The sequence below is a fragment of the Tachysurus vachellii genome, chromosome 5 (genome assembly GCF_030014155.1).
Source record: "Tachysurus vachellii isolate PV-2020 chromosome 5, HZAU_Pvac_v1, whole genome shotgun sequence".
NCBI classification, from domain to species: domain Eukaryota; kingdom Metazoa; phylum Chordata; class Actinopteri; order Siluriformes; family Bagridae; genus Tachysurus; species Tachysurus vachellii.
This window is the reverse complement of record NC_083464.1, coordinates 19,777,501-19,797,348: the sequence shown is the minus strand read 5'-3', so window position 1 is coordinate 19,797,348 and position 19,848 is coordinate 19,777,501. Positions and strand designations below refer to the sequence as shown.

Sequence of the window (19,848 nt, the reverse complement as noted above, 5' to 3'; positions counted from 1 at the left end):
TTTTATGTGATAGACCATTATGTGATGGCACATAATTGTGAAGTGGAAGGAAAATGATAAATGGTGTCCAAATGTTTTTTTTACAAATAAATATCTGAAAAGTGTGGTGTGTATTTGTCTTCAGCCCCACTGAGTCAATACTTTGTAAAACCATCTTTCGCTGCAATTACAGCTGCAAGTCTTTTGGGGTATGTCTCTACCAGCTTTGCACATCTAGAGAGTGAAATTTTTGCCCATTCTTCTTTGCAAAATAGCTCAAGCTCCGTCAGATTGGGTTGGCGAGCATCTGTGAACAGCGATTTTCAAGTCTCGCCACAGATTCTCAATTGGATTTAGGTCTGGACTTTGACTGGGCCATTCTAACACATGTATATGCTTTGATCTAAACCACTCCATTGTAGCTCTGGCTGTATGTTTAGGGTCATTGTCTTGCTGGAAGGTGAACCTCCGCACCAGTCTCAAGTCTTTTGCAGACTCTAACAGGTTTTCATCTAAGATTTCCCTGTATTTGGCGCCATCCATCTTCCCATCAACTCTGACCAGCTTCCCTGTTCCTGCTGAAGAAAAGCATCCCTACAACATGATGCTGCCACCACCATGTTTCACGGTGGGGATGGTGTGTTCAGGGTGATGTGCAGTGTTAGGTTTCTGCCACACATAACATTTAGAATTTTGGCAAAAAAGTTCAATTTTGGTCTCATCTGACCTTTTTTCACATGCTTGCTGTGTCCCCACATGGCTTGTCGCAAACTGCAAACGGGATTTCTTTCAACAGTGGCTTTCTTCTTGCCACTCTTCCATAAAGACCAGATTTGTGGAGTGCACGACTAATAGTTGTCCTGTGGACAGATTCTCCCACCTGAGCTGTGGATCTCTGCAGCTCCTCCAGAGTTACCATGGGCCTCTTGCCTCTTTCTATGATTAATGCTTTCCTTGCACTGCCTGTCAGTTTAGGTGGACAGCCATGTCTTGGTAGGCCTGCAGTTGTGCCATACTCTTTCCAGTTTCGGATGATGGATTGTACAGTGCTCCGTGAGATGTTCTAGGCTTGGTATATTAAGTTATAACCTAACCCTGCTCCACAACTTTATCCCTGACCTGTCTGGTGTGTTCTTTGGTCTTCATGGTGCTGTTTGTTCACTAATGTTCTCTAACACACTTCTGAGGGCTTCACAGAACAGCTGTATTTATACTGAGATTAAATGACACACAGGTGCACACTATTTACTAATTAGGTGACTTCTGAAGGCAGTTGGTTTCACTGGATTTTAGTTAGGGGTATCAGAGTAAAGGGGCAGAATACAGATGCACACCACACTTTTCAGATATTTATTTGTAAAAAAAAAAGGTTGGACACCATTTATAATTTTCATTCCACTTCATAATTACGTGCCACTTTCTTTTGGTCTATTTCATAAAATCCCAATAAAATGCATTTTTCTTTGTGGTTGTAACATGTCAAAATGTGGAAAAGTTCAGTGGGTATGAATACTTTTGCAAGGCACTGTAATTTGATATAGTACTGCATGGTCAACAAGCTACTGGTTTAACTTTCTTAACCTTTCAGCTTATTCAGGTTATCTTTCTTCAAAAAAGAACCAAGATTCAAAAACCTATTAAAAAAGGTTTTATAAACATCATAAACATAATGTGTAAAGAATGTTTTAATGCTCAAAACCATTTTATCCAGAAAGGCTATTGAGAGAAGTGTTGTACATAATTAAAGTACACTTACATTTAATTACTACGTTTAAAAGAACACATGCCAGTCTAAAGGTATTTAGAAAAACTTTAACCATATGTTTGCACTCGATTATGTTATTATCATGCTCGCTAATGAAGTTCTCAATCACGCAAATGCTATCTTGCTGCAAGGCAATTTAATGATGAAGTTGGTGTTTCAGCAGGTTCCCAAAATATAACGTTCATCAAATAATCTATTCATAGAGAACTACACATTACTCACATAGAACTTTATTAAGTTCATAATACTAGAACATATGATAAAGCTTTAGGGATGAAATACTTCTGAAGTCAGAGAGCTGAGTGAGTGATGGGAGAGAAGAGAGTGACACTCAAACATGCATCAAATCCTGAGTACAGTATTCACACTGATGCCAAGTTCTGTTTGTCATCATCATTTGGTTTATGTATGATTTGCACTTTGTACCCGCCTGGTATAAATATTTATGATAGAGCTAGACAATTATCAGACAAGGCAGTGAAGTCTTTATGAGGAAATAATAAAAAAAAGTCTAATAAATTGTTATATTCATAAATAAATCAATATATTGCACTAAAAAAAGTCCTTTTTATCTAAACACACCATGAAAACATCAGAAATATATATATTATATATACTGTATAGAGCATTGTAAATGTAACATCAAGTATATATATATATATATATATATATATATATATATATATATATATATATATATATATATATATATATATATATATATATATATATATGATGCTATACCAGCTTAAACAACTACAGTAATAGAAACAATAAAGCTTCCTAGTGACGTTGTAGCTTTGACGTCGGACTACGTTCCTGTTCAGTGACTCATGGAAACTAGGTCAAAACAAAACATGAAATAAAAAGTGCATTACATAAGATTAGTCTTGAAATAATGGACACCTTGCATCTTTAATAGTTAGGTGGGTTCAACATCTTAATGATTTTCCCACTCATGTTCACAAAGCTCCACCCCTATATTACGTAGCTTATATAAACATTTTGATCAAGTATAAAAGAAAATTAATAACAGGAGGCACATCCAAAAACAAACATCCTAAAGGTTTTCATACCAACTTAAATAAACTTTTGATAAGGCTATGGCTTAATGCATTGTTTGTCATCATGTTCCACATAAATTCACTTTCCTATTTATTAGGAACATTAGTACATTCAGGCAGTTATTTAATTAGCCAGTCACATGGAAGCAGCACAGTGCAAAAAAAAATCATGCAGATACCGATCAAGAGCTTTAGGTCAGATTCCTATCAAACAACAAAATTAAGAAAATCTCTGGTACCAGATAGGCTGGTTTTACAGAAATTGCTGATTTCCTGGGATGATCTCCTTGAGAAACGACAGTCTCTATAGCTTTTGTACAGAAAAGTTTGAAAAACAAAAAATGAGTGTCAATTCTGTGGGTGGAAATTTTTTGATTGAAGAAGGTAAAAAAAAAAAGGCCAGATTGCTGAGCAGAAGTACAAAGTACTAAAGGATAAAGTATACTTTCTTTATTTAACCAGGTGAGTCAGTTGAGAACCAGTTCTCATTTACAATGACGACCTGACCAAGAGGCAACATAAAAACTAATACAATACACAAACACAGCTATAAACAATGAAAAACAAACAAAAAACTAAAGTAACTCAAATGAATTCTCAACTGTGGTGAGCAGGAAAGCATCTTGAGGTGGATGGGCTACAACCACAAAAGACCACAAGAACAGAACTGAAAATTAGTGTATATATTTGCTCAAATAAGGAATTATAAACATTGTCTATTTCTTCAGAACTGCTCATGAAATGATCAATTGTTGTAAAAGCACCACTGAATTAGGAGGTCAAGACAAAGCTGAATCATGACCCATAGACCAATGCAGTAGTAAAGTAGGTGATATTTGCTGACTGTATCCTCACACTAAGCAACAGGCTGTGGTAAATTTTCCATATACATGCAAACATGGCAAATGATAGCTCATCCAATCAGCATCGTTTGAATTGTGTTTTTCTCAATTCTCTGCATATTAGATGTCATTCAATGGCTTGGATGATTACTCTGACCAATCCTGCAGCACGTGTGGTCTGACAATAACTCTGCATTAGACTTACCTCAGAAGTTTTTTCCTCAGACTTCTGTGTTTGAGGTATAAAGTGGGAAGAAACAATAGACCTCCATGTTAGCAACAAGCTAGAACTGCTAAACGTCCGAAGTTATAAGTTATGTGTATTTACAACAACAACCTCTATTCTTGTTATATTTTGTATGTTGTATATTTTGTAAACGAAGTTATAGACTTAACAATTGAGGAAAGGGGTTGATAAGAATTGAATTCCTTCATAAATGAATTCTGTCTCATTTCTTCTTTTTTTCCCCCCATCTAGACAAAAATCATTTTAAATCACAGTTATTTCCCAATTTATTTATAAAATTACTTCACAAAGTTGCAAAAATGTCTGGAAAATTTGTGGCCATTGTTTCATCTTATCCTATTACATCCAGCTTCTGAGTAAATCTGTAAAGAGACATTACAAAGAAAAATAAAGCTGACATAACAGAGATTGCTGGAACCTGTAGTAAGTGTATACATATAGTATAGTCTAGAGTGTTTGCTAATCCACCAAAGTAGCCAAGCTGAAGAGTCATAATGTGTTTAACTAAGCTCCAGAAACTGCAAACAGCTACTGCCATTTCTCTAAGGAACACCAAACACAAAACAAAAACAAAACTAAACAAATGCAAGGCAGTCCACACACACAAGAGTAGTGATCATTACACTCTCTAAAGAGACTCATGTTTCATCGATTTACCTCAGGAATCATAATTTATAAACCAGAATGCATTTTTCAACCTCTGATCATTTGACATAAAAGTTGGAAAAACGGAGTGTTTAATGTTAATATTTTTTAAGCAAATAAACTAGTCAGCTAACTGATGTGTGATGCATATGTTCTTATAAAGGTAAGAAATGATGCTTTGTTTAACCCTGATACTTCACGCAGCCTTGTTAATCTGACATCCCTCTTTAATGTGGAAGGAACTCATAGCTGAGAACACTACTTGCTAATGAGCAGGAATTTAAGGAGGTGTTTTCTTTGGCGTATCTTGGTTAAAGTTTGGAAATTACAAGTTGGGACTCAAACACTAAACTTAAGCTATGGATGATCTGTTGCCTGTTAGCGTGACTGTGCTGGAAAGACCTCATTCCAGTGAAATGTAAAAACAAACAAACTGAGCTTAATACAGAAACTGTTTTAATTCTCTTGCTGAGGAATAGCAGCTATAAACCAGCAGCAGCTCAGCAGTACTGGAAATGAGACTGTGCTCACATAACAAGACCAAGTTATGTGAGCACAGTCTTCTCTTGGGCAGATGGCAATAAGTCAGTAAATCTCAAGTCCAATATCAAAAACCCTGTAGAATGTGAACCAGTATACAATGCTCTTGGTGGTGATAAAAAGACATCACCTTGTAATGTTGAATTAGAACATACAAAAAATTGCCAATCATGACACATGGAAAGGTGTCATGAGAATTATACTGAGAATAGATAGAAATGAACGGTGGGAACATGGCTAACACAAGCGATTATGTACAGTAGGCCAGGTTTTCTCTCAAATTTTATTAATATGTGAAAGGGAAATGTTTACCAAAGTGCACGCCGTTCACCAACTTTCAAATTTCAAAGAATCATACAAAATATAGGAATAATATAGAATAATAAATGTAGGTGATGTAGTAGCTTAGTGGCTGAGGTGTTAGACTACTGATCAGAAGGTTGTGAGTTTGAATCCTAGGTCCACCAAACTGCCACTGTCCCTTAACCCTCAATTGCTCAGTTGTATAAACTGAGATTGCATTTAAGTCGCCCTGGATAAGGGCGTCTGCCAAATTCTGCAAATGTATATATAATCGTGCTGTTCGTACATTTAACTCAAACAGTGTACAGTGATGTCAGTGTGAAAATCTGCTCTGAAGCACCTGACACAGCACTAACAGAAAAGACATTCAGAGAAGCCTGGGTGTTTATGTAAGATTCAAGTACATTGTGTTTTAATGGGACAAATGATTAATGCTCATTGGACGACAGGCTTTTAACATGTCATTTGGAGTCCTGACTGGACGCTGTCCGTCTCTGGGAGTGAATGGAGTGTGGGTGCATGGGTTTGCATAAAAATAAATAATAAAAATACATCTCAGTGTTTACTGGACAGTGCACTTTCTCCGAACAGAACAGGACCCATGGCTTCTGCTTAATGAATGGTAAAACTCTCAAAGGGGACAAACCTGGCAAAAAACTGTCAATCACTGAAACGACCGACATCTCAAATTTAATATATCAGCGTCAGATGAAATTGCTCAGCTTTGGAAATAAGGAAAAAAAAAATTTTATTCCATGCTCTCATTTCTGAAATTTGTTTCTGAACGTCCCACTTCAGCTAGCAGTTTGGCTGCTTTTTGGCCAAAGCTGGCTGAAATTGTTAATGATGATCAGATTTTGCAAACTCTTTTGATGCTCATACTTACGAGGAGAGACTGAAAATTAAACAAGCGGACAAACCATGATTCTAATTCAAATGTCGGGATATAATAAAATCCTTTAAGCTCTTGGTACAGTAAAATTCATTCGCTGTGTTTATTTTTAGTCTTAGATTATGTAGTGCATCTGCCTTACAAGTCCCTGGGAACAAGCGGTTACTATAGAAACAATAACTAACCAATGGGGTTATGAATATAGCTTTTATGTTAAACCTACAAATCAGGGAACTTACTTGACATAATTAAAATTAGTCATTAGTTATTAATAATAGTCGATGTTATAATATTATAAGATACACTAATCTTCCGTTTTATTAGGAACATCTGTACATCAATCATGTGGCAGCAGTGCAGTGTATAAACGCATGCAGATACAAGTCTTTGGTTATATTCACATAAAACATCACAACAGGGGTACATGTGATTGTTGTGACTTTGACCGTGGCATGGTTGGTCGTAACAGATGGGCTGATTTTCAGGCACACCAGTCTCTAATATTTATAAATGGTGTCAAAAACAAAAACCATCCATTGAGCTGCAGTTTTGCAAGCAGAAACACCTTGTTAATGAAAGAGGTCAGAGAGAATTGAAACAGGTTCGTGCTGGTAGAAAGGCTATGGTACACTCAAAGAATAAGAGACCACAGTGCGCATAAAACTGATGAAACACAATAAGCATGTACACGTGTTTCTATTCTGAAAGTGTTTGTTCTGTGTATAATAATACAAATCTCAGTTCTTTCTTTGTGGTGCCATTGTGCTTTATTAAAATGCAGTTTATTCTATTCAGGTTCTTTTAAAGGAAAAATAACTGTTCAAAAATGTTTTGTGAATTCAGCTGGGTATTAAAAATAACAATCTTTGTAGCTTATGAAATAAAAAAAAAAAGAGCAAAACTCATGAACACGTCAACACACACGTATACTGCAGACAAATTTACTACTCGTTTATTATACCTTTTTAGGTATAATTCTAACTATTAAAACAATGCCAGGTACATCTTTGTTGGAAATCCACCTGGCATGGGTACTGGATAGTTACTGGATTAAACATAATGCCATATGGCAAAGTACTGCAGTGATGATGCCTTTCTGCTTTAGATTTTAAAGTAAATTCAATAATATTGGTTGCATCATATGAAGCTGTTTATCTATTGTATCTATTTTAATCAAACTTGTAAAAAAAAGCACATGTTGGCAGAAATAAGCGAACAAATGCCTAAACGAATTTGTAAATGTGATCAGAAGGTCACGTGTCCGTATGTCAATCAGCTGTTAATGTGTTTATTTTGTACATGATATTGGCAACAGCACAGCCAACAATTCTGTACTGCAATGTAACAAATATATAAACGAGCAAAAGTGGAAGCAATCCAGCAGCCAGATCTGGAATGCAACATGCCTGTATAAACCCCAGTCGGCATAAGAAATGATGTGATTAAAGCACTGCTGATAACTGAAACAGTACTAATGCCAGCTGTCTGACCATTTTTGTCAGCAGTAAACCACTGATGTTTTGGTAGATCAAGAAATCTGGCATGATGCCACAAAATTCACACAGTTTTTAGAAACTGAAACTCAAGAAGAGTTCCAACACTTCTTCCAATGATTATTAGACTGTTGCCTCATATAAACAATTTATGCTCAATAACAAGAAGTGTATAAAGTGGCTGAAAAATCCCTTTTGGAAAACTGACTTCTGGTCTGGAATGCTTCTTTGTTTTTGGAGGAGTCTCTTGCTAGTCATTCATAGGCACTTTTACAATCCACTGTTGATATTGGTGGTACAGCTTCATGATAATGTTTGGAAGAAAAAGAATCATTCAAATGTCACTTAACTGTTAGAGACCAAATCTTGAAAAAAAGACTGATCTCAGCTAATGTACCTTTAATGTGCCTAGAGAAAAGGTGCTGCTTTTAATTCAGGAGTTTTAATCCTTCCATCATGTGAAAGGTCTCACAGTATGATCTTTATTTTTTTTTTGTTGAAAAACCGGTCAATTAGTTTTAGAAATCCTTCACAAAGACCAGAAAAACAGCACACATTTTGTCATAAAAAAGATGAGTCTGTAAGCCTTCTAATGACACCAAAACTATTTATGCCTATGTGCCCTAAATATTAAGGGTTGGGTGGAATTTTAGGTTACAAAAGGCATAAAAAATTCTCTAGCACCTTATTCACGGTGCTAAAACGAGCTGAATGTGCTGTTACATGATTAGATGACACAGTGAAAAAAAAATAAAGCTGGTTTTAGACTGTGTGATTACAGGAGTCTTTAAATATTATTATTTGTCTATTGTTTGTACGAGAAGGTCCCAATAAAACATTGGCTGATTTCTAGAACAGACATGTTCTCTCAGTCAGATTACACAAGGAAGATCCTCTAACAATAAAATTGTGAATAATGAAATGTACTTCCTTCTGCTTACGTTTACAATCAGTATGATCCAGGACTGAGCAGAAAACAGGGTTGAATGAACAGAAACATTCAACAATGTAGGTTTGAGAAAACAAGGATAGATTTTCTGTCTGTTAGTGCATTTCATTTATGTTTCAGCAAAACATGAACAACTTTTTCTAGGTCAAGAGATTCATTTCCACATTTACAATAAAATAAACGTAATACATATAAAGAAAATAAATAAATGAATGAACATTTTAAGGGATTCATTCCTGCATTTAAAATAATAGTAGTAAAAATAATATTTTTATTAAGTGCTGGCTACTAAGCTGTCAGTGTGAATGCTGTTCTATTTCACTGCTGAAAAGTGTTAATAAAGTGTTTGCAGCTTGTTTGGTACAAGTTATAAATTTCGGTTTGCTGTGGATGTTATTCTGTACGTACAGAATGTAATCGCCACAGGCTGTAATGTTGTATAATGTGATGTTGTATAACATGTATAACATATGATGTATAACATCTGATCACACACAGAAACCTCCAATATGCTTAATAGCCAGTGAAAAAACTACAGTAAAGTGGTTAATGTATAATATTACTCTCTTATTTGGCACTGCACTCACTTAGATCAGTGGGTCCAAGGAATTCCTAAAATTCTCCTTTTTGAATGTTACTGATTTTTTTTTTACTTGAACCTTAATAATAATAATAATAATAATAATAATAATAATAATAACAAAACTTGTGCAATAACTGCTAAAAAATTGTAAACTGAAGTATTTCATGATTACGGTGTGTTTTCTTTCTGATGCCATGGTCATTCCAACAATATCACACTTTCATGTATGGAACAGATGCTGTAATACCGTGCCGTAATTGTTGGACTTTTGGAAAAAGAGAACACTGTGTGACATTATGCAGCACTGCAGTAGAACAAGCTGAATATGAGTCTGATCTACAGCTCAGTCTTAAGCAGCTCAGGTGGGTGCCAGTGACTGATGGAGTGTGTCCCCTCCATGTGGCATCCTGCTGCGAATCACGACATGCACAACCTGCATAGCAGTGTGTTTTGGTTCCAGTGGCCAGAGCTGGAAAATTGGGGCCATTTAATCCAAACAATGTCTCTTCACAAACCACAACACAAAACATGTGGGTTATGGTTATGTCAATATTAGCACCTCGAATGAGTCAGGTAGAGGGGAGGACTACAATACATACAATTAATCTTATATATTTAAATCTTATTAGAAACATAACGTATTGGTTAAGAGCTGGATCCTGGTCGATCTTTTAAGTGCTCGAAAAGGACTAAAAAACATGCACAGATGTTGCGTAATACGATGAGTGCAGTGTGTTGTGGTCTCGGTACTGCGTGGGCAACACCATAACACTTTCGGTGTGGATTTTTTTGTTATAACGGTTTTTCCAAAACAAGCTAAACACGTCAGATGTTTCTTCGTTTAGAAATTCACAATCTTTCGAGCAACCATTCGGTTTCAACAGCAGGGTTTCCGTTCGTATCTGTAGCTACTGAATTTATAGACAAAAGTCTGTGTTAAGGTGAGAAATAGGTTCATTAATGCAGAACTACGAGGGGAAATCAGCAGTTAGCACTGACAGCTCTGTGGAAACAAGACCGAATCTGTCATTGGACTGTCGCCACTGTTGCGCACAAGAAAAGAAAAGACAACACAGCTTAGCTTCATCTGTCCAATACGGAGTGTATAATCAATTTATTTGCGATCATTCACTCGCAAAAACCTGTTTTCCGTTCGGTTGTTGCTTGTGACTCTGTTCACTTAAGCACTACCGTTTACTATATTAAAAAAAGGCAAGATGATGCAGAAAAGCTCGAGCGAACTGCGTTAGCCACAGCTAGTCCTCCATTTTGGACGGATTTTCATTCCGACAGTACAGAAATTATCTGCAGTAAGAGCACAGGAATTCTCTGCTAACATGTGCTCACGTTATGTACTAAATGAACTATCCAGGGAAAAACAAATATTATTTTCAAAATGTAAACAAAGCCAGAGAAGGAAGCGAGCTAACATGACGTTAGCTATACAACTAGCTAGCTAGCTATAACTGACAGGCTAGCTGGAGTCACTTACCCAGTGTAGCTACTGTATCCACATCTGTATGTTAATGACAAGGTTTCCTACGAGCTGGATAGTCTCGTATCATGTACAACGAGCATCAAAATGGTCATCGGAAAAGAGTAAACATGAAAGTCAGCATCAATTCCTAAAGTCTTTCCTCTTTGGGTTCCCAAGTAATTGTTTAGCTAGCTTGCTCAGCCAAATGATACAGTGTACAAGGTGTCCTATCTACCATGACTGGCATTGGTTTATGATAGACGTGTTGGTGACCAATAGGAGGCGGGCTTTAACAGAGCTCAGCCAATCAGATCGCGCGAAACGAGGCTCTTACTTGCAAACGCAAAATCGGTAGGCGAGGGTTAAGGTGAAATAGGAAGGACTTCAGAAATCAAGCTCGCGCATTAGCTGACTGTATTCATCCGCCTCTACACTGTACAATGAAGACAAAACCACACAATTACAGCAGTTTAATGTTTTTATTTACAGACCACTGTGATTCCTTAAAATATGTGAAATATCATTTCTGTTTTTTAAACATCGGAACACCCGCAAAATAAAATTTTAAATAACTTATTGAACCTTATCGATTATTATCAATACTATTGTTATTGTTATTAATATATTAATGTGTGTGTGTGTGTGTGAGTGAGCGTGTGTGCGTGTGTGTGTGTGTGTGAGAGAGAGAGAGAGTGTGTGTGTGTGTGTGTGTGTGAGAGAGAGAGAGAGAGAGAGAGAGAGAGAGTGTACACAAAATATGTTATTAGTACACAAATGACGGGAAACTGACGTAAGCTCTGTATGTGTCGGTGATAGAATACAGTGTTTACAGAGCAAAGGGTAGTGATGCGGTCGAAAATAATCACAATACGAGAAGCGTCTACATTCAGGCGAATGAAGAACAGACAGTTATTTATGTGTTTACAACCATACGGGCAACTTTTATAAAAGCTATTGTTTAACGACTGGAGCAGAAATAGGTTAGATGTTATAGAGCAGATTACAGCACAAGTTTTGTGATTTAATTTGCGCCATATTTTATCTACGTCACAGCCTGAGATAAGACGTCACTAAAGTGGCTTTTAAAGTCGAAGTAACATGATTGTTTTTATCAATGCCAGGTTTCTGTTCTTTCTTTCTTTCTTTCTTTCTTTCTTTCTTTCTTTCTTTCTTTCTTTCTTTCTTTCTTTCTTTCTTTCTTTAATCTAACTCATGCTGATGCTGTGGTATTTTTATGCTTTTATTTAACCTTAACCCCAAACCCTGTATTGTAAAATAACAAATATATGATAAATATTTTTTTCTAACATATCTTGTTTCCACTGACTCACACAGTTCTCCCACAACCTATACTATTTTAACTATTTTTCCCCTCCTTTCTTCATTTCTCATTGAAATAGCTTCTCTGTTTAACCCTGTTTTCCTTCCATTCCTTCGTGCTCTCATTAGAAACCTCAATGATTTTCACATTACCTGAATTTAGAAGTTAGAATTAGCAAACTTCCTTGGGAGAATTTGTTTTTGACCTAAAACACATGACTGCGTTTTATCCTAACACATGTTTTCTGTTATTCCTTACATTCTTGGTTGCATGTGAACTCATTTACTCTTGATTTTCTTTCCTGAAGCTAGACAATTCTTGTATTCTTTGTTATTTAAGCTTGTAGTTTGTGTTGTTACATTGAGCTTTGTTCACAAATGTACTTTCACGTGACTCTTTTCCCCCCAAGTATTATCTAAAAAAAGTGCTCCATTATGTATGAGAATGTGTAGCCTAGGCTCAAACCACAAAAAAGTGCACAAAGTAATGAATCTATTTTACAGCAAAAACCACACAAAACAAACAGTGATAGACCTACAGTAGATGTACAGTTAAACAAGTTAGACAGTGATGAACAATGTCAACCAAAGGAGAGAGAGAGAGAGAGAGAGAGAGAGAGAGAGAGAGAGAGAGCATTTTGTTTATGCAAGGTGCTTACACACTAGGAGTTTTGTAGAGGAGGATCAATACAATCAGATGAGATCCCTGTTGCCCTTTCTTTGATCACACTTTTCTTACAAGCAATGTGCTGTGCAACCTTTGCCTGTAGAAGCACCTTTTTTTAACGAAAAGAAACATTAAGTAAAATTGCATTTAATTTAAGATATTTAAAACACATTTTTCTGTTTTAGAAGTGCAAACCGGAAAAGCAGGCAACAAAAAAACAATTTATCTGTGAAAAGCCACAATGTGAAATATGTTTAATCAGACAGGTTATACAAAGTTGAACAAACTTTGATAAAGATTCATTTATTCATCTTCAGTAACAACTTCATGTTGGTGAAGGTCAAAGTGAACCATGCACCATGCTCAGTTGCACTCCTAGGGGCAATTTAGCATAACCAATTCACCTACATGTTTTCTGGATGTATAACATACAGAGAGTAACCAGCTGAGGACTGGCAGCTGTGACCCTCTGATTTTTGCAAAGTAATTTAAATTTCATTAACCTGCTGACAGTAAATCCCATTAGCACAAATATGTTTGTATAAAGTACTAGCTGTCTAGAGCAATCTAAAACTTTTCCCATGTGTATTAGGATATTGTTGATGGTGCACAGATTTATTGAAGCCAGTTCTTTGATTTTGGTTTTGATTTGACCCACATTCCAGTTTTTGTGATCACGATATGATTGGCTACCATGAGCATCCAGCCTGACACCCTTGTGTGCTAGAACATCCGATCCAGATCTTCTCCTCTGAGAATGGAAATAGGTCAGATTCTACATTACCTCCTTGATTGCTTTCCTTTATCCAAGTTGTATTATCACAGTCCTCTCTTGCTCTATGTCCCTCTCTCCCTACCACTGTTCCTTTTGATGAGTGTTATTTTTTTAAAATAGGAATTAACTGTATTTTCCATTGTAGACCTCTTACACAGATTTAATGATGCTTCACCTCTTTTCTCTCTCTCTGTCTCTCTTTTTTCCTGAGTGTATTAGTTGGGATGAAAGGATGAAAGGTGTGTGTGGGTGCAGAGTCTCCTTTCTGCAGTGACCCGCTGCTCTTCCTTGCTTGGCTTCCTGTCTGCTGCCTAGCAACATGCCGTATCTATGGAAACAAAACCAACAAACCATCCTACTTTCATCATCTAAACCCTCACAAACAGCCCCTATAAGTACAGCACTCAAGAGCGCGGATGGAATTTGATAAGAGGTTGTGCTGAACAAAGGATCCACATGTTTATATCATTTGTGTTCAATTGCTTGTACTTAATGTTGATTCACTTTAACTTAGGTGTCTCACCAATGAGCTGATCAGCATATGGACCATTTAAAAGATCATCATGATCTCTCTCTCTCTCTCTCTCTCTCTCTCTCTCTCTCTCTCTCTCTCTCTCTCTCTCAATCTTAAACAACAGTGATGTCTTCAATCACAATGACCACTTGGTAGATGAAATGTTATTACAAACATTGTAAATAGAGTTTTGGGAAATTTGTACTTTAAACATTTGGGTCTCAATTTCTTTTCACAAACCAACTAATTGCATGTGAGGTGATGAGGTGTATTTACTGACTTTTTGCTCACCTCTGAAATGCTACACACTCAAATTCTTACTAAAACCAGACTGGAAACAGGTGTCTCTAAGCCTGTGCTGAATGGAACTAAAGGATATTAAAAAAACACATTTTATGAGGCTTGCCTAAGGAGGTTAAAATCTGTATGTCTGAAAAGATGGTAATGATGATAATAGATAAATTGTTGTTGTTGTTGTTGTTGTTGTTGTTGTTGTTGTTGTTGTTGTTCTTCTTCTTCTTCTTCTTCTTCTTCTTCTTCTTCTTCTTCTTCTTCTTCTTCTTCTTCTTATTATTATTATTATTATTATTATTATTAAATATCAAGCACAACGCGGTGGCGTCCCCGAGCAGGTAGCAAACAACAACAACATTAAATATCAAGCACAAGGAGTGTATAGAAGGGAAAAGAACCGCGTTGAAAGGGGTGTTGTGCTTCCCTCTAATGGTGAGATTTAGGTATTGTGTCTTACATTAAGAACGCAAAAAAAGAAAGGGAGAAAGAAAGAAAGAAAGAAAGAAAGAAAGAAAGAAAGAAAGAAAGAAAGAAAGAAAGAAAGAATGCAAATTGCATAATCAATTACTTTCAAACAGGTCTATTTTTAGAATCAACAAAGCAAACATAAAATACTAAAATAGAGGTATGTTGTGGTTTTTGTTGTTGTTGATTCGTGTAATTGTTGCTTCCTCTGTTTTTGAATAAAATAACTAGTAATCTTTATGAAAATGCATTGCAGAAGCTCCTCGAGGCAGGAAAGACATTTGGATATGATTAGTTGGCGACGCGCCTGCAAGTCTATACAGCCACGTGGTGGCGCAAAAGTCAAGCAATTGGTACAGAGAGCAAACGCACGAGTTGGTGATAACCGTCTTCTATAATCTGGCACACTGTGTACGACCAGTAGTTTTGCTGATTTATTCATGTGTGGTTCAAAAATGTAGTGTCGCGTTTATATTACATTATTAGAACGGTCAAACCTTAAATAAATAAAGAAAGAAAGAAAGAAAGAAATAAAGAAAGAAAGAAAGCATGTACAGGTTAGTAACCCATGTCTCAGATACACTGGCACTGCTTGTGTAAATATTAAACACATTTTATACATTATATTATATTATATACATATTAAACAAGACGATTTAAAAACAGGGTCTTGAACTGTGCCCATCGCATCACACTTAATAGCTGTTGGACTTGCTGTACACCGTCAGATTAAAGAATATATATACATATATATTAGTCACATATAATATAAGCAAGAGATATTATCAGTATGTTATTTTCTAAAAAATCTTTATTATTTAGCTAATGGAATTGCAGCCAAAGATCAACAAGACTCTGCATTTATTTGAACTGCATTCACTCACAATCAATCCCGAAACACACACACACACACACACACACACACACACACACACACACACACACACACACACACACACACACACACACACACACACACACACACACACACACACACACACACACACACACACCCTCCTTTTAAAATGTAGCGTGTGAACAGTCAGCTTGTTAGTGAGCCAACACAGACCTCTTTTTTCTGCTCTGAACGGCCGCCTGTGCTCCAAATCTAGAAAACTCTCCCAGTCTTAATTTATGCGCATATTAATTATGCAGCATTGTGTAATTTCCGCCGTGGGTTAAATCATGCAAATGCGTGTGGTGTTTATATATGCTTCTGTGGGAAGAAGCTAAATGTTCACATTTAGGTTACAATCAGAAATCCAGTAACCTAAGCTTAAGACAGTTTATACTGATGAACAAAACAAAACTAAAAACAAAATAGACCAAAATAGAACCTAATGCTATATCTTGGTTTGGAATCATTTTTTTTGCTTTTTTCTTTTCTTTCTTTCTTTCTTTTTTTAAATTAATGAAATAATTTTAATCCTACATTCTAATCGTATATATTATGTTGTATAATTAATTGTTGTAAATTCTTGTTAAATATTCTATGTTGTAATTAACAGATTATTTAAATCGACTTATATGAAAAAATGTATATGAAAAAATAAAATATTAAATCATGTTTTTATGTTGGTTTATGTTGTTGACACATTCCTTTACATATGACACGTTACATCTAGTCTGTCTTCACGAATTCTTTGATCTCATTCCTGTATCTATCTGTTCATTAATTTATTCTTTTCACCGCATACGTGTGCAGCCACCGAGTTGGCACAGATTCAGCTAGCTGAATCTGAATAATTAAATCGGTGGCAGTAATGACAGAAAATAAAAAGCCATATAAACAAGAGAAGATACATTTTTTGTGCTGTGTCTAGCCTATGCTTTTCCTCATTTCCAATGTTTGTAATCGTAGTTGGATACCTTAATAAATTAATATTCCAGAAACAAAAATATAATGCATTATGTTTTTGGACAATGTAAGCATAAAATTAGATTTTTGTTAATTTTAGATAACATATTTAAATCGGTTTAGTTTATCCAAAGTTATTGTTACTAAAAACATTTGACATACAACTTAAAATTAATTACTGTGTAGTTGTTGAAATCCTATGTTTATTTAAGTAGGCCATTTTAGATTTTCATTGTTTTATGCATAACAAGATTTATTCACAAAACTATCAGCTTCGTAGGCTATTTATCTAAAGATCAATCACTAACATGAAATACAACACTTATTAAAATGAATCAATGTATGTAGGCTACTATACTTAAGCTAGGTTTTTTCACTACTGTGCTATATACTGACATTTCACACTTGAGACGGCATAACATTTTGAGATGACCTAAAACACACCTCAGCTTGAAATATGAAGAAAAACATGAATTGTATCTTTAGAACATTATAATATAGAAATTAAAAATAGATAAACGTATTTTATTTTTTGTAACATTATAACATTGTATTTACTCACTATACACTCGATTTCCATATAACATTTCACCATAACATTAGGTCAGACTTTTCTTTACTGGCCATATAAGTTCAGCACTGCTGCGCGGACAGCGCCACCGTATTAAACACAGCGAAATCCCAGTGAATGAACACTTTTCAGTTTTTTATTGTGTTACTTTAAGTAGAACGTATTTACACTCGTTTATTCTTATAGTGACAGCTGAGCTAAGCAGATAGGGTTGAGATTATTGCCCGAGGGCGCAACATATTTGAACTCATAACATTCATATCAGTAGGCTATAGCCCTAATCGCTGAGCCACCACTGCAGACAACAGTGCTCAAAGCCGCCAACAAAATACTCGGTTTTTTTTTTTTTTTTTTTTTTTTACAACTAACTGTGTCTGATGCTTTAAAGTAAGTGCTGACTTCCAATGTCTGATACTTAATCCGTACACAGCACACTATAAAGGTGTTCAGGTTGTCATGTAGAAACCCTCCCCATCCCCGCCTATGGAACCCTACAAAGAGCTCATGCTGACCACGCAATCGCCCTGTTTAGCTGTGTTCAAATGAACGATTATTTCCCCCTGTTACCCTCCTGTGTCTATTCCATAACATTTCTCTGTCTTTCTCTCTCCTCTTTTCTTCTTAGTTTAGGAAAGAGAGATTGTGCAGTCACCTTAAAACACATCCGCTTCGCTGATCCGCTTTTTGTCTCTATGAGAAGAAAGGAAGTGTTAGTCAAAGGCCTTTTATCACATTCACACCCGAGTCTTAATTCAACAAGCCGAGACATGTATTAAATCATTTTTAATTAACTTGAACAAAGTTTTCTGGAAGTGCAAGCATTTGTACTGACCCAGACAATTTTGCTGCTCACAAATACTCTATACATAAATGTTTAGATATTTTAGACTGTTTGTTAATCAGGCTATTTTGATTATACACCAAAATCCCACTGTCCCAAAGATAACAATTTTTTACTAAAGAATATATTTATTTTTAACCTCTTGTGATACTCTTATGAAGACATCTCTCGTACCTTTCATTTCCTACACCCTTCCTAATTTTTCCTGTGTGAGTACACTGATAAATATCTGTATATATTAATTGGCAAAAAAGACATTTTCTTGGCTATTAATTAAATCAATTCAATTATTTAAAAATGCTAACTACGTGAAATTGCACAAAATATGCATTTCGCACACACACACACACAAACACACACACTCACACACTCACACACACGCACACACACACGAACACACACACACGCACACACACGAACACACACACACACACACTCACACACACACACACACACACACACACACACACAAACACAAGAGCTGTATTAAGCGCCCCCGGACTTGGCAAATATTCAGCTCTTTGGCGCTCTCGTGCACAATGTGTTATGACTTTCGTTAACCCAAAGTAAATTTCGTTTAATGGAGATGTAAACAAACGAATTTTGCACAGACATTTACTTCACTAAAAGCTGATGTAGTGATTCAATGAAGTACATCGATGATTCGACCACCTGAGGAAAGAGGTCAAGACTGATAGGAAATAAATCGACGCTATTTATCGACCTGCATTCAATAAAAAAAAAATGCACAGTATTTAATAAAAAAAATGCACAGTATTTAATAAAAAAATTGCACATTATTTAATACAAAAAATTAAGAGTATTTTCCAATTAAACGTCAGAATTATGACATAATGAAGAGTAAACAGTGGACATTAAATTAAATAAAGCAAATATGCAATAAGAATAAGTGGTGGTTTGTCAGTCGAAATACAGTACGCTGTTGAATAAATTAAATATATACTTCCAAATATGTTCTGTAAGCCTGTCTTATACAACAAGTAAAGTCTGTCTTATACAAAAAGTAGCAGGTGTCACATCTACATGTGTGGAATTTTTTGTTTTAAAGCCCACAGAAATGATAAGAAACCTAATCATAAGAAACCCATCATAAGAAATGAGGTCTCCTGTCTCAGAAACCTGCTCTCTACAAATCATCTGGGGGCCCTGAGACATAACAGCACATTTGTACCCACCAAAGACTATAGCTGTGTAGTTTTGTAGATGGCAATCCAAGCACTGATAAGTTTGAAATAAGAAATCTTTCAGCCTGATTCAGTAATCGCTCACCACTGCAAATATGTCGAATAATTTCGTGCATTTCAGCTTGTAAAAATGCTATCGCCTCCTCATTCGCGTTTGGTAGTCTAAACGAATTTTCAGGTCATTTACATATGCAAATGAGGGTTAATTGCAACCAACCCTGTCAGGCGGTTCAGGAGAGACGCCAGAACGCCATAAAAACCGAGAAGAATATGCTCTCATCGAGGACACAGTCAACAAAATGTCCTTCAAAATGAAATTATGTTGATCACAGCTTCATGCTATAGGTGTGTTAGTTGTTATACTTGCACACAGGTGGTAAAGAAAATGAAGTGCAACCTTTGGAATTTTATTTGATAACTACTGTTATGTTTATTTCTGTCCACTTAATACGCAGACAAATTGTCAAATTATTTAAAGGCGATGTTTAATGACAGTGTTACTGTTTAAAATGAGAACTCTATGTAACCGTCCTTGTCTGTCTGCTGTATTCTCTCTCGA

General features: G+C 35.8%; 1 protein-coding gene across 9 annotated transcripts in view; it reads right to left on the bottom strand.

The window, feature by feature from the left end:
• mef2d (myocyte enhancer factor 2d) overlaps positions 1 to 11,029 on the bottom strand; it is a 57,825-nt gene extending 46,796 nt beyond the window's left edge. For all 9 annotated transcript variants that reach the window (XM_060870263.1, XM_060870270.1, XM_060870271.1 and 6 more), the window contains exon 1: positions 10,795 to 11,029. The gene's annotated coding sequence lies outside the window, so the exon portion shown is untranslated. The remainder of the gene's footprint in view (positions 1 to 10,794) is intronic.
• Positions 11,030 to 19,848: the final 8,819 nt, after the last annotated feature.